General features: G+C 35.4%; 1 pseudogene; it reads left to right on the top strand.

The window, feature by feature from the left end:
* The first annotated feature begins 1,472 nt into the window (after positions 1 to 1,472).
* Positions 1,473 to 2,912, top strand: LOC143604154 (delta(12) fatty acid desaturase DES8.11 pseudogene; annotated as a pseudogene).
* Positions 2,913 to 6,314: the final 3,402 nt, after the last annotated feature.

Genomic DNA, 6,314 nt, shown 5'->3' with positions numbered 1-6,314 from the left:
TAGAAAAACGACCAAAACGAAACAAAAAAACCGATATGAAACCGAAAAGTAATGCAACTGAAATGCGGACCAAAACAAAACAAAAACACCGAGACGACCAAAACGAACAAAAACACCGAATCGACCGAAACAAAACAAAAAAACCAAAACGAAACTGAACCGAAATAGAAAAACGACCAAAACGAAACAAAAAAAACGAAGTGCAACTGAAACCTGACCAAAACGAAACAAAAACACTGAACCGACCAAAGCGAAAAAAAAAACCGAACGAAACTGAACCGAAATAGAAAAACGACCGAAACGAAACAAAAACACCGAATCGACCGAAACAAAACAAAAAAACCAATGCGAAACTGAACCGAAATAGAAAAACGACCAAAAAGAAACAAAAAAAAGCGAAATGCAACTGAAACCTGACCAAAACAAAACAAAAACACTGAACCGACCAAAGCGAAACAAAAAAACCGAACGAAACTGAACCGAAATAGAAAAACAACCGAAACGAAACAAAAACACTGAACCGACCAAAGCGAAACAAAAAAAACTGAACGAAACTAAACCGAAATAGAAAAACGACCGAAACGAAGCAAAAAAAAACCAAATTGAAACTGAAAAACTGACCAAAAGGAAACATAAAAAAACTAAATGCAATTTTAAAACTGAACCAAAACGAATCAAAAACACCGAACCGACCAAACGAAACAAAAAAACTGAAACGAAACTGAACCGAAATAGAAAAACAACCAAAACGATACAAAATACCTGATATGAAACCGAAAAACTGACCAAAACGAAACAAAAAAAAAGCGAAATACAACCAAAACGAAACAAAAAAACTGAAACGTAGCCGACCAAAATAAAACAAATGAATCGAAACGATACAAAAAAACGAAATGAAACCGAAAAAACTGACTAAAACAAAACAACACTGAAACCGAAAAACCGAGAAATCGAAACCGAAATCATTGAAACCGAGCAGATACCGAACCGACCGAAATGAAAAAAAAAAAAAAAAACCAAACCTAAAAAAAATCCCGAAAAACCTGAACCGGTTCAAAACGGTTTTTCTTTATTTTTTTTATGAACGAGGATGATTGGGGAAACATTTTAGTTATTTTACATTTTGCGTTTTTTATTTATATTTTGAATTATTATTTTTTTAATACTTTTTTGAATATTTTTTTGAGGGGTTTTTAAAACCCTTTGTATGCCAACCTTCACTTGAGTCAAGAAGGGTTAGTTTTATCCATCTTGACCCATATCTATCATAACCTTCTATTTTAAAAACCCGTTCTGACCCATCATTCAAATCCAATCCAAGCCACTCCCATTGCCACCTTTGATATGTACAAAATGACAGAAACCAAGTTGTTGCATGTAAGAATAAAAGAACTTGATTGACATAAGTAAATATAATTATTTTATTCATATAACTAACTAGATATGCTAGGGAAAAGACAAGGAAATTTCATAGCCTCCAATCATGAAAGTATTTGCAGGACTAAAATCTTTATTTGAGCCGTCACCTTTGACCACTTGTGACCATAAATACTAAGCATGCATGTGGAACAATAGAGAACAAGAACACAAAGTAACACATATTCTCTTTCAAGGCCCTTCTTCTTCTTCTTCTTCCTTGATCGAGCTTTTGTTCTTGTATTCACTATCAAATTTCAAAAATATGGGAGCAGGTGGCCGGATGTCTGATTCATCTGATCAGGTGAATGATATCCTCAAACGTGTCCCGGTTGACCCGCCATTCTCGTTGAGTGATCTGAAAAAAGTAATCCCGGCCCATTGCTTTGAGCGATCGCTCATCCGTTCATCATACTATGTTGTTCACGATCTTATTGTTACCTACGTCTTTTACTTCCTTGCAAAGACTTACATTCCCCTTCTCCTTTAGCTTACTTATCATGGCCCGTTTACTGGTTTTGCCAAGCTAGCATCTTGACTGGCTTGTGGGTGATTGGTCACGAATGTGGTCACCACGCCTTTAGTGAATACCAATGGGTCGATGACATCGTTGGATTCATCCTCCATTCTGCTCTCTTTACCCCTTATTTCTCTTGGAAGTACAGCCATCGAAGTCACCATGCCAACACAAACTCACTTGATAATGATGAAGTTTACATCCCTAAACGTAAATCCAATGTCATGATTTATTCTAAAGTTCTTAACAACCCACCTGGCCGAGTCTTCACTTTGGTATTCAGGTTGACCCTTGGGTTTCCTTTGTATCTCTTGACTAATGTTTCTGGGAAGAAATACCAAAGATTTGCCAACCACTTTGATCCATTAAGTCCCATTTTCACCGAGCGTGAAAGAATTCAGGTTTTGCTCTCGGATCTTGGTATTCTTGCAGTACTTTATGCTCTTCGGTTGCTCGTAGCAGTGAAAGGATTCACTTGGGTGGCATGCATGTATCTCGTTCCTGTGTTAGGTGTGCATGCTTTCTTCGTTTTGATCACTTATTTGCACCACACCCATATATCCTTGCCGCATTATGACTCCACCGAGTGGAACTGGATCAAAGGAGCGTTATCGACAATCGATAGAGATTTTGGATTTCTAAATAAGGTATTCCATGACGTTACGCACACTCATGTATTGCATCATCTCATCTCATATATTCCACATTATCATGCAAAAGAAGCTAGGGACGCGATCAAACCAGTTTTGGGTGATTACTATAAGATCGATAGGACTCCAATCTTCAAAGCTATGTGGAGAGAGGCTAAGGAATGCATGTACATCGAGCCTGATCAAGATAGCAAGCGCAACGGTGTATTCTGGTATCATAAGTTGTGATAACCCTCACAAAGCATAATTATTCCTTTGTTGTACGTTCACGTTTTTTTGTTTGTCTAAAATTAAAAACTTGCATATCTATGAGCAATGTTTCCCCAATTTACTTGAACTATACGAAATGTGTATTGTAAGTCTTTATGCAAATTTATTTTTCAAAATCGAATTTATAAGAAAAACAACTTATCGCTTATGCATCGAAAATTAGCATGGCTAAATAGTTCCTTTACATATATATCATAGAATTCAGTTTTACTTACTGGTTTTTGCTTTCTTGTTGTTTGAACCGTCATATTTATAACCATGTTGCGTTCAATTTTAAAATTTTACATTAGTTTGTTCACTTATAACACGTATAGGGAAACCATTTTTATCCTTTTCTTAGAAACACCTTATTATAATTACTTAATTAGAGCATTTGATTTAGTTAATCCAGAAAGTAGAGTTTTATTAATATTTCTTTAGAAAATCTGTACTAGAAAATCTAACGTTTATAATTTGAGTTTAGAGTTTCAAACCTTATCTTTATACCAAACCAAATTTTTTTGAAGAACATGAACAGTGGCTCACCTGCTTATCACTAGTTGAAATTATTTAAAATCAATATACATTTTTAGTTTTTTTTATATATACATGTTATTTTTCATTTGAAATCCTTATTTACTTCGTTCTTTTTAACAAATCGTAAACATATATTTCTCATTAAACACAAAACGATTACAATAAAGTGATAGACAAATGGGCATAAAAAGAAGTCGAACCGTTGTTTATTTGTTACTTTACACCGGATTTGAGGTTCATTGTAGATTTGTAGGGGATCTAATTGGGCTCACTTCATGGTCCAGCCCAAAATCTTGAGCACCCTTTTATCTCGGCCATTAAGTTTATGTCTTTGATAATTTGAAGAAAACACCATGTTGACACTTAGACACAATATTCTCAAGCCCTATTGATTCTCATTGATCAAATGCCATGACTGGTTTCTTAAGTGAAATGATGCTCACCTTAAAAGTATGAAAAAAAAAAACACTCGTTAACTTGTATCATATGCATGATGTTTGGTAATCGACACGAATCTAGTTACTCCCTAGCATCCATTTCTCATTTTCGAGTGATGAAATAATTGGTCACATCAAAATCTAGTATATGCAATGATGAATTCTATACACCTTAGGTAAAGCAAGTTCCAAAAGATGCTACTTAGGTTGCTTTTCTTGCATCACCGATCATAACAAACACGAAAAGTTCAAACCTTTTCCGTTAAATACAAAACTAGAGGGGTTGTGCCGGATCATTAACTTAGTGGCCAGCCAATTTTTCCAATGATATCCTAAATGTTGCTTTCTTTAAAGCACCGAAAGTCGTTAGCTTGTATAATGTGCATGATCTTTGGTAATTAACACGGGTCTTGTTAATCCCTTAACATTCATTTCTCCTTTTTAAGTCATGAGTATGTTACATTGAAGAAGCTACAATGCATTAGATAACTTGTCGAATAATAATCCAATATATGCATTATTGAATTTTACTAAACAAAGAACATGCCATCTTAAGAACTGAATGCACTAAAAGATGCCGCTTAGATTTGCTTTTATTGCATCACTGGTCATAATAAGCACGAAACGTTCAACTCTTAGTCGCTTACCCTTTATGAAACCAAAGGATTTGCGAGGTTATTAACCTCAAGCCGACCAAAACGTCCAATTAACAAATATATTGAATGTCATTGTTTCTTGTACTTAACATCCTAAATGATTATTTCTTTAAAAGCACCAAAAAGTTATTATGTATGTTCGACACGAATCTTGTTACTCCCTTGACATTCAATTCTCGTTTTCAGATCATGAATCTATTACATTGAAGAAACTGCAATGCATGAATCAATCACATAATAATCTAGTGTATGCAATAATGACTTTTACCGAACAAAGAACAAAAGAGTGTCGCTTTGATTAGTTTTTTTTCTTTCCTTTTTTACTTTTTTACCTTTTTGCGTCACTAATCATAACAAACACGCAAAGTTCTCTTACTCTTCACGGAACTAGAGAGGGTCCTCAGGGCCAAGACCTCTCTAATCAGTTAATTTTTCCAGTTAATATAAGAATCTAACATAGTTGCTATCTTGTAGTTTTAACATTCTAAATGATGCACCAAAAGGTCACTAACTTGTATTATGGGAATGTTTATTGACATGAATTTTTAGTCCCCTAGTATTCATTACTCGTTTTTAAGTCATGATTATATTACGTTAAAGAGACTACGTATGATCTAGTATATGCAATTAAGAGTTTTTTCGAACAAAGAACGTGGCATCTTCGGAAACACATGATCCAAAATAAAGCTTCTTAGATTTGCTTTTCTTCCATCATCGATCGTAACAAACACGCAAAGTTCACATGAAAATTATGACAGGTATATTCTAACAAGCTACCCGATATCTGCAGGTATGCCCGATATTCAACGGGTAATTACCTGATAAAACTAATATGTATTAGGTCGAGTATGGGACACGGTTTTACCATCACGTAGAGAATGGAATTACCAATACTTGTCCCATACTCGTCCAATTGTCATCCCTAGGTTTGCGTAGCATTGACGCTATGAAATGCCAAAATTTCAATTTATAAGTGTGTCCAACTCATGCCTCCTTATTGTTTAAAATCCTAAATTGCCCCTAATAAATTAGTTACAACAATCATACGGTTAAAAAGATTTGATTCCGTCACTGTCTAAAATCCAGATATAACTACATAAACTAATGTTTAGGCTTGAGATTGATCGGGCTCAAACTCATTTGAACTCAACGCAATTTGAACTTTTAGCGAGTCACGCTCATTACTTCATAAGCAGCTTTGTCCGTTTACACCCGTAATCATAATACCTTTCCGCATATAGACTTGCTTGGTGTTTCAAGTTTCATGTGACCCTATTTTCATCCTTTTATTTTCTCCCTTAACTAATCACTTTATGATGTCTATATAAACCACCAATTTCCACAATGAACACACCACACCATCACCGAAAGCTCACAAACATGAGTAACCGCAGAGCTAACAAGCACTCAGCTCTTCCAAGCAGGGACGAAATTGTGGAGATGGAAAATCGCAACTTAGACTTGTATCTCCAGAACTGCCGTATAATTCAGGAAAACGAGAGGCTAAGGAGGATTGCTCAAGAGTTCGAGGAGAAGCAGGCTCGGGCCAATGAGTCCAAACAGAAAGTTGTTGCTCCAGAATGTGTTAAGGAACCCGAGCCGGGACTTGACCTCCAGCTCTACCTTGGTCCCAGTTCCCAGAATGAAGCGAATTCCAGCAAGGCCGACGCAAAGAAAAAACACTAGATGTGTTTCGTCTAATAAGTTATCAAGTTTTCTATCGTCGTAAAATAAGACACCCGTGTTTTCTTTATAATAATGTCGTTTGCTCAAATATTGTAATTTGCATGGATTTTAAGAAGTGGCTGATATTTTAGTTTTTAAAGTTAAGTTGCAGTAACATCTAATGAAT

This window comes from Bidens hawaiensis, unplaced genomic scaffold (assembly GCF_021521415.1).
Source record: "Bidens hawaiensis isolate Kalapana, Puna unplaced genomic scaffold, B.hawaiensis_p1.1 tig00064064_1, whole genome shotgun sequence".
Taxonomy (NCBI): Eukaryota; Viridiplantae; Streptophyta; class Magnoliopsida; order Asterales; family Asteraceae; genus Bidens; species Bidens hawaiensis.
Note: the sequence above shows the minus strand (reverse complement) of the source record. Positions and strands in the feature narration are given on the sequence as shown.